Raw genomic sequence first — 10,084 nt, forward strand, 5'->3', positions numbered from 1 at the left:
CATCTACTGAAGGACATCTGGGTTCTTTCCAGCTTCTGGCTATTATAAATAGAGCTGCAATGAACATTGTGGTGCATGTATCTTTGTTGTATGTTGGAGCGTCTCTGGGGTAAATGCCCAGAAGTGGAATAACTGGGTCTTCAGGTAGTACTATGTGCATTTTTCTGAGGAACTGCCAGACTGATTTCCAGAGTGGTTGTATCAGTTTACAACCCCACCAGCAGTGGGGAAGTGTTCCTCTTTCTCCACATCCTCGCCAGCATCTGCTGTCATCTGAGTTTTGGCCAATCTGACTGGTGTGAGGTGGAATCTCAGGGTTGTTTTGATTTGCATTTTCCTGATGGCTAAGGATGTTGAGCACAATGCTCTTCTTCTTGAGCACCTAGTGTTCTAGGTTTTCTGTTACAGCAAGCGTTACCCTATAACCCAGCCCTATGTAATATGTGTTGTTATTCACAAATATCTATTACATAAATGAGAAAAGTGAGCTCTAGGGAAATGACTTTGTTGGGGTTGCTCTTCCAGCCAAGGGCAGAGCCAAGGCTTTCTGACCCACAGCCCAAGCTTATGACTCCTATAGAAATCCTGAGTAGACATATTCCCACATGTCCCTCTTGAGAGCTTTTTGGAGCTTCCAGCAAGAAAGCACTACTGTGTATCACTATCCAAAGAGCACCTTCCCCTAGAGAGGCACAGTGCACTTTTTGATAGAAAATACAGCCTTAGAGAGACTCAGCTCTGGTGATAAATACCAAGATGTCATAGGCAGATGGCCCTCATGTCCCTACACAAATTGTCAGTTTGTAAGTCTAAGGTCCTCCCATTCCTAAGCAAGAATATTCTAAAGAAGTATTGGCTAGCACCTCATTCTTTATCCACTTTAAATCTCATGGACTTCTTCCCATCTTGGCCTGTTATGTTTTTATAGCATAGGTCAATGTAGCCAGGCAGCAGTGGCAAACACCTTTAATCCCAACACTCAATCTCTGAGTTCGAGGCCAGCCTGGTATCTTTTCTCCAAACGTCCCTAACCCTCAATTCAAACCGCCAAGGAGCAAACGTTTCCCGAGTTGTCTGACGTGGTGTGGTGTGGTGGATGATGCACGGTGGACTGCTATGGAGGTCCGTTTCTCAGAATCTTGAGAGAGCTTCTCCGGGCAAGACTGGCTGAAAGACAGGTGCACACAGATGAAGAAGTGGCTCTGTGTCTGTGTCTGTCATGGCTGACAGATCAGTGCTCCAGAGACTCATGCTTGCAAAGGACCATGACTCGATGCCCAAAGGAACCAAGCTGTCTTCAGGCCCTAGGACTAAATTTCATAGATAAACTGAGAAAATGTCCTAAGCAGATCAATGACATAGATGAGAATCGTTCGGAACAGAAACGTCTGACCCAGAAAGCGACTTCAAAATAGTAGTTTCTGTGGTTCCCATCCTCCCTTCCATTTTACAGAAAGAAACTCCCTAAAACAAGTGCTGCTGGCAATGACTTCCGACTTCCAGAGACCCTCCTAGGGAAGGAAATGCTGTGCTCCCCCACAGGAACCCTTGTCTGCACCCCATTCTTGAAGCCGCAGTGAGGAACAGCTGGAGCAGCTGTGAGGAGTGGGAATGGAAAGAGAAAGAGGAACCTGCCAAAGAGGAATAGAAACCTCACCTCTGCAAGTCAACAGACACACCAGGCCAGCCTAATGGCCCTTAAGTCCAAATCCCACCACTGGGCTGCCAAGTGTCAGGAAGAGAGGGGAATATCCACTTACATTCCAGAAGACCCAGCCCAGGTTCCCGTATGAAGGGTTCTGCCCCCTGTTTATCTCGTAGCCTGCATACCGCTTGCTGCTCAGTGACTATACAGTGTGAAGAATGCAGGGGGGGGGGAGTGGGGGAGGGCAAAGAAGAAGGAACTTGCCATCCAGGAATAGAACTAGGGCAGTCAATGAGAAGGGTTGGTGGGTCCTTTCCTGGTGACTGGGTGGTGCCTGGTAAGCAGACAGGCATGAAGGGAAGGTGAGGGTGCGTGTGAAAGGGTTCCTTAAGGAAAGAATGGTGAACAGCCACACTAAAGGACATAAGTTTGAAGCGGCCAAATATGGAGGAGGAGTTAAATCCAGGAGCTCAGATTCCAGTCACACCTCGATGTTGCCTTGTATGGTGAAGAGATGTTATCCCCTTGATTCAGTACAAGAGCGACATCTTGAACTGTTCTTGGCATGTAGTGGTTGGCTTCTGTCTGAACTGTTATATGACAGATACTTTCGTAAGAATCCTCTCATTCTGCTGGGGATGTAGCTCAGTGACAGAACATGCACACACACACACACACACACACACACATACACACACACACCACCTGTAATTTTAGCCCTTAGGAGGACATGGCAGGAAGATTGCTACATATTTGAGGCTATCCTGGGCTACATGAGTTCCAGGAAAGCATTGGCTACAACGTAAGACCCTGTCTCAACAATGAAAAAAAAAAAAAAAACATTTTAGTCTACCTTCTCAGCTACACTCTAAAACAATACCTATTTATGTTACACTCACTGCTGAAAACACTGTCACTCAATAAACTGGCAACCAGCTTGGCTCTTGAACTGTCCCTCCTGTGTTAGAGAATTGTGGGAGGAGTTGGGCCTTGAGGAGGCGGAGCCTAATGGGAAGAGTTGGGTCATTGGAGGTGTTGCTTTCAGAGGGATTGTGAGCTGCTGGTCTTCCTTCCTCTTTCCTTCTGGAAGTGAATGGGCCTTTGCTGTGTATGTGCTCCTGCCTTATCAAGAGACCCCAAAGCAACAGACCCAACTACGAAGGCTTAAAACCACAAAACTATGAGCCAAAGTAAATTTTTCCCCTTTTTACACCATCTTGGGTATTTTGTTACAGTGGAGGGACAGTAACTAATATACCATCATAAAATCATCAACCAACCAACCAAGGACCAAAATCCCAATCCTCTCTGTGTCAGCCTGTGTCAGAACCCATGATCCTAAATGCTCAAGAAGGTGGTGCAGTCTCCTTAACATCTGCAAACCTCTTGGTGACTCAAGGAAGGGAAACACAGTCTGGAGCTGGAAACTCAGTTCCCAGAGGCCATCTATGACAGTGTTAAAGGTAAAGAAGAGAGTCAGGAAGCAATAATGAATATGAACTTAAAGAGTTTTTGAGCTTGTTAGAAAGGACCTACTATAAGAGGCACATATGAGACAGACAGACAGACAGACAGACAGACAGACAGACAGATCACATATCTTTATCTGAAATGCTTGGGGCTCACTAGTTGAGCATGCCTAATTCCAAGATCCAAATGTTCCAAACTCTAAAATCTCAGAATATTCAAAAAGTCTTGGGTTTCCAGATTAGGGCTATTGGATCTATACTGTGTGTTATTTTGGTTTTGACATCTGTGACAAACAGAGCCAGGGTCCTCTCCCACAAACATTCCCCAATGAAATCGACATCTGAGGGTCTGATCCAGCCCCTCATCCCAAGACCACATCTGCACATCCACACAAGCGAATGACTTAACAAACCAAGTTCTCAGCCCACCTGGTGCTTTATTGCTTTATTGCTTCATGAAGGGACTCTTCTTTGTGGTAGCTCTTGTCACAGACAAGTCCAGCATTCCTATAAAGACATTCAGTGATTCGTGCAGCCTCCTGCCATTGGGATATGTCACAGATGCAAGGAACAGCAGATGGTCATGAAAGGGCACATAGTTTTAGCCTGATAGTTACATCTTTGTCCCCTAGACTCCATGATCCCTTTCAAAGCAACCAATGTTGACTGAGCACCAGTTAGGACCAAGTGTTGTGCTGATCACCAGAGTACCCAAGACCTGTGCACTTGTCATGAAATAGAGAAGCCAGAAGACTCTCAATACCCTAAGAGGGTGTGTATGTGCACATGCATGAGTGTGTGCACTTACACACATACACACACATATACACACATACACACACATACACACACGTATACACACATACACACACATACACATACATACATACACACACATACACACACACACACACTAGCAGAAGGGAGAGGGAGAATAAAACACAATGTAAAATTCAATGTGTGTTTAATATGTTTAGTATGTAAGTGTTCATGTGTGTGCGGGTGTGCATGCACATGTGTACATGTGTGTGGAGGTCAAAGGTCATCAAATGTTGTTTTTGATGTTTTGAGGTCATCACCTCAGTTGTTCTCCACCTTGCTTTTTGAGACCAGTATTCTAGCCAGGACTTTTCTAGCCAGTTGCTCCGATGCAAATCATGTTACAGTGTCTGTCATAGAGGGAAGTCAGGGCAGGAGCTCAAGGCAGGAACCTGGAAGCAGGAATCAGAGAATGCTGCTGACTGGCTTGCTGTCTCTGGCTGTGCTCAGCCACTCTCCCACACAACCCAGGACCCCTTTCCCAGAGGTGACTGGGAAAAGTGGGCTGGGCCCTCCCATCTCATCAGTCAAGCATTTCCCCAAAACATGACCCGCAGGCCACTCTCAGATGGGCAATCTGTCATCTGATTCATCTAGCTTGCGTCAAGTTGACAACCACCACAACAAAAACCAACCAGGACACAAGGCCTCTCAGTGAAACCAGAGCTTACCAATGTATTTAGGCTGACTGACTCATCTTTTTTCTAAGGCAGGTACTGGGGATCTGAACTCGGGGCTTCATGGTTTTGTGGCAAGTTCTTTGCCAGCTGAGCTATGTCCCTAGCCTTTAAGATTTGCTGTTTTAGCTGTTTTAGAGTGCACAGTGCTGTGACATTCAGTGTGCCCACGCTGCTGTGACACTATTCTTGCCCTCCATGTGTTCCTATGTTTTTGCTTTTGTTTCAGAACTGAAGTTTTATACCTGTTAAACAGTAGCTCCCTCTCACCCCTCCACATGCATGGAACACAGTGGTAACAAAGAGGACACGGAGTCTCCAAGGTGCTGACACTGGCCTATGCACTCCAAGTATAAAGGTAACAGAAGGCACAGATAAGCTGCTCCTGTGACCCTTAAGGTCTACAGAAGCCCCTTCTAGCCATTACATGACAAAGTCATAGCCTCTTCCTAGGCTGCAAAGACCACGGGCTCACCTTCCTCCTTCCTGGACCGCTCCACACAGCATGCCCCTCTTTACAGTACTGATTACAGACACTGGGAAATTCTCAAACCAAATCAGCCTTCAGCAGTCCTTGCCAAAGCTAAAGACTGGTCATCTCTCTAGTGTGGTGTCTCACAGTAGAACTTCAAGTATAGGAAACCACAGAACTCTCCTGCTCTTCCTCCTCTTCCTCCTCCTTCTCCTCCTCCTCCTTCTTCCCTCTCTCTCTCTCTCTCTCAACTCTTTGATAGATTCTTATGGTTCAAAAGTCCAAAAGGATCTACCTTAATCTCAGGGGAGCTGAAACTATACTTATAAGTCACCTATTTCAGAAGAAAACCCAGCCTCTTGAATCAGCCAGCATTGGCTACCTATGGGCCTAAGGGCAGGTTGTCCTTCCAGGACCATGACTCAGGGTGAGCTCCTGGGACCATGAAGCCCTCCCAGTCTCAGCGAGAAAGGTGTTCCTCAGAATTCTCCCTCATGCAGGAACAAGAACAGAAGGAGCAACCCAGGGTAGGAAGTGAATGTGTGAGCGGGGAGGAAGGTAAGAAAGCAGACTCTAGAAGAGGCAATTAAGGGACTGAAGTAGCAGAATAAACTCCATTTTGTTTAAGACTCCATTCTAAGTTAACTTGCCCTTAGAGAGACATGGCCAATGAAGAGTCAATAAGACAGAAAGAAAGAAAGAAAGAGAGAGAGAGAGAGAGAGAGAGAGAGAGAGAGAGAGAGAGAGAGAGAGAGAGAAAAGGAAAAAAAAAAACAGGACAGATTCCATCTTGTCCTCCAAACTCTATTTTAAGCTGTTGTCCTTGGAGAAAGCTACGGTCTAGAAATCTTCTGTCCTTGAAGTGATACAGCCCCACCCTTGGGCTCTGAAAAAGAGACCAACATTCTTTTACCCTCTCATGTAATGCCAAGGCTTAGAAACCCCCGCTTGCGGGTTTTTCTCCTTTATAAACCCCTTTCATCTAGAGCTGGGGGTCACTCTCCTTCCTCTTCCATCAGGAAGGTTGGTGGCCCAAGCTCGAGCTTCAATAAAGACTCTCATGCTCTTGCATTGGATTTGGGGGTCCCTGGTGGTCTCTTGGGGGGTCTCGTGAACTGGGAGTAACAAAGAGGTACAGAGGACCATCAGTCTGGCTGTTCATTTGCATCTGAAGATCCTATTGCTAGACAGGCCCTCTAACTCAGCCAAGAAAACCTGGGGGTGGGGGTAGAGCGTGGGGAGGGGGACCAGGCCCGTGGGCAGCCTCTCCCTTGGGCCCTCCCGAGGTAGGTCGGGAGTACACAGAGGTGTTTCTTCATTTCCCCGTGTGGTCACCGCCGCCTGGACCAGTGTGCCCACTCACATCACTGCTCAGGAATCTGCGTCTTGTTTACTTAACACAACAGCGTTCCTCCAGCTTCCCGGAGCTTATGGGAGAGCCTGGGGCCTGGGAAGGGAAACCTGCACAGGAGAACTGCTGACTACACGCAGTGAGCTCCTCAGCTCCAGCCCAGCCAAGGCCTCCTTCACCAAGATGGAGAGTCTGGGGAGATCTTAGGTTTCCCTGGCCTTCCTTGAGACCAAGATACCTGAAGCCCAAATCCTCAGAATTTGGGGATGGGGTGGGGGGATTGGATGACACACTACCTATCTTATGCTCTGTTTTCTGTCAAGAAATGACTGGGTATTAAAAAACACAGGCCACTGGTGGAATAATCAGGCAGAAAGAACAAGGCCCTAGATCTCATTCCCGACACAAGCAGAAGCCTGGGGAAGTAGAATCAACCTGAGATTCGTGCTATGGCAACTTTGTATCATGCCACAAAATAGGGCTCTTGTACTTTTACTGAATGGATGGTTCGGAGGATGATTGATGGCAGACAGAAAAAAAAAAAAAAAGACACAGATTTAGAAGGTCAGGATAATAGATCCTGTTTAGTGAGTAATTCCTGTGATCTGTCATGACTGTGTTTCCGAGCACTGACTCAGTCCAATGCCCCAGAAACAGTCACAAAGTAGGTGTCACCTATAGCTTTCCAGTGGCCCAGATGAAGAAACGTGGGCCCAGTGAATCTCTACAGATGGCTTCTCTGGACTCCTGGTCTAGGCTCAGAAAAAAATATAGTAGAAAGAATAAGACTGCCATTTTCCTCGGGTGTCCCACTGTACCAAGTCACCTGCCCCACGTGGGCTGTCACCTTCCATTCTAGGATTGTTTTGCCCTGCCATGCTTCCTCGTGTCATTGTAGTAAGAACACTTAACATGAGATCTACTCTCTTAACACACTTTGAAGTTTACTACAGTACCTAATTGTTGACTACAGACTCCACTGTACAGAAGATCCCTACAATGTGTTTATATTGGTCTCCTGAAACTTTATGCCCACTCTGGTCTAACTTCTTTTTCTTTTCTCCCACCATCAATCCCTGGAAATCACCATCAAAATCTCTTGCCCTTGGAATTTGACTCTCTCAGATACCTCCCATAAGTGAAAGCTGCAGAATTTATCTTCCCCCAGCCCCACCTCAGCCCCTCTTTTCTTTTTTGTTTTGGTTTTTGGTCTTTTGGTTTGTTTTTTTGTTTGTTTGTTTGTTTGTTTTTTGTTTGTTTTTTTTGTTTTTTGTTTTTTTTTTTTTTTTTGTTATACTTGATGCCCTCAAGCTCTACCTATGCTGGTATGAGTTGCAAATTCCCCTTTTAAGAAAAGAACTGATGTATAGTCCTTAGCTGTACTGGCCAGTTTCCCTGTCTTGTGTGTTTATTTTTGTCAAGCTACAGTCATCAGAAAGGAAGGAATCTCAACTGAGAAAATGTCTCCATAGGATCAGCCTGTAGTCAGGCTTCCTGAAGCATTTTCTTGACTAAGATTGATGTGAGAGGGCCCTGCCCAGTGTGGTGATGCCATTCCTGGCCCCTTGGTCCTGGGTACTATAAGAAAGCAGGCTGAGCAAGCCATGGAGAGCAAGTCAGCAAGCAGCACTCATCCACAGCCTCTGCTTCAGTTCCTGCCTCCAGGTTCCTGCCTTAAGTGCCTTCCCTGGCTCCCCTCAATGATGGTCTGTGATATCAATGTTTAAAGCTAAATAAACTTCTTTCCCAAATTGCTTTTGGTCATGGTATTTTATCAAAGCAATCGAAATCCTAACTAAGACACTATCCTATGTACAAACCGCTTTCTTTAAATGTTGTTTATTAGATCACGTACATTTTGGTTGTTGCAACACCTAGGCTATCATTAATGCTGCTGTCATAGACACAAGACTGTGATTATAAACCACGGATGCTGGGTGATTACACTGGCTCAGATGTTCTATTTTCTGACTATCATTTATCTGAAATCTATTCCTAAAAAAGATAAAAGATAAGAACAATCACTTAAGCAGATGGAGTGTCAGGCCCGGAGAAAGCACAGCCCCCTGAAGGGAGAGGGAAAAAGGCCCAGGTAGGCCTAAGGAATAGGTCTGCTGTGGGAATACAAGAATAGTAGGTGGTTCAGTCCTGACCTAGGTAGGAAAGGTATGTGCCTGGATACCAATCAGTCATGTGATTAATCATGGACTTCTCTTGATAGCCACAAGAAGCTCTCTAGGAAATGCGACAGGAGGTAGCAAAGTGCCCCAAAGCTATCACATGAAGGAGGAAGGAAGGGTATTAGGATAATAGTGGATGAACACAGAATGTTCTGAAAACTGTGTGATTAAAGATAATCCCATGACACCTCACACCCCAACACTGAAAGTTGCTGCAGCCCATGGTTGGACTACAATTTTCTTTGGCTGGTTTTTTTGCCTTTAGGTTCAGTTGGGGAGACAGGAGCAGGCATTTATCAGTGGGCAGTTTCATTTCCTGTTTTCTCAAACTGAAAGCATAGTCATCATAACCCCTGCCTTGTGTTTACCTGAGGCCTTTCAGAAGTATACTCCATGGAAGAAGAAGGGAGTTAATCCAAGCTGAAGGCAGCAGCTTAGCAATGTAAATGCTTAAACTCACTTCTTCAAAAGCAATCCTCTAAAGGAGATGGTAGCTCCCGGAATGACTATTCCCACCAGAGGCATTTGTAAATCCCTCCTAAGCACCTCTGAAAAGAAATCCTTCCCTAAACCTTTTCATCCTCCTGTTGGCCCCTGACCAAGGTGGTTTTTGTGACTGAAGGTGCAGAAGCTCCAGCTAACTTCCCAAAGTGGCACACCGGCTCAGAAAGGAGAGCTACAAACAAGAAGGGAGTTTCCAGCTCTGTGGGGGAACTTACAGTGTTGTAAGGGAAAACCACATCTATTTCTGTCAAGAAAAAAAATGTGATCGTTAGTGACGAGCTATCCACCAAAAGACGGTTTCCCTTCCTGCCCACCTCTGAGGGATCTGAGGCGATGTGGAAGGACGGAACCAAGTGGCTTAAGGGTCCTTTGAAATGAATAAAAATAAGCGTGTACAGATGTTTTTTTTTTTTTTAAGAAAAAAAAAAAAAGTAGAACCAACAAAGAGAGCTTCTAATTGAGTTGAGAAACAAAAGCCAAATAAACATTCCTCACACTTAAAGATGCAACCACACAGATACTTTGAAGCGTTCTCCAGTTGCACAAAGGAAGCGGGGAGGATGTGATAATTACACATTTATTTATTGTGTAATTATTATTGTTAGTTTTTTTTTTTTTTTTTTTTTTTTTTTTTTTTTTTGCTTCAAAGGATAGTCAAAAGCCTGAGGCTGGTTGGTGGGTGGCTGGTGGAAAATCTGAAAGTAGAAAAGTTTGCTATAACCCATGAATTTGGCCTCGTATTGTCAGGGTTGGATCAGTGCAAGGAGGGAATCATGGCTGTGACACTGAATTCTCTTGTTGTATTCACTACACACCAGATACGGTTTTAAGTACTTCCTGGGCATTAATTCACTGGGCAGCACTGAGATAGACTATGCTAAAGTGATAGTGTTGGTCCGATCCGGTCCTTTGTACGCTCATGCCTTATTGTCTTAGCATCTCTGAGTGTGTGCAAAGACTGGGTTCC

This window comes from Micromys minutus (genome assembly GCF_963924665.1).
Source record: "Micromys minutus genome assembly, chromosome: 6".
NCBI lineage: Eukaryota > Metazoa > Chordata > Mammalia > Rodentia > Muridae > Micromys > Micromys minutus.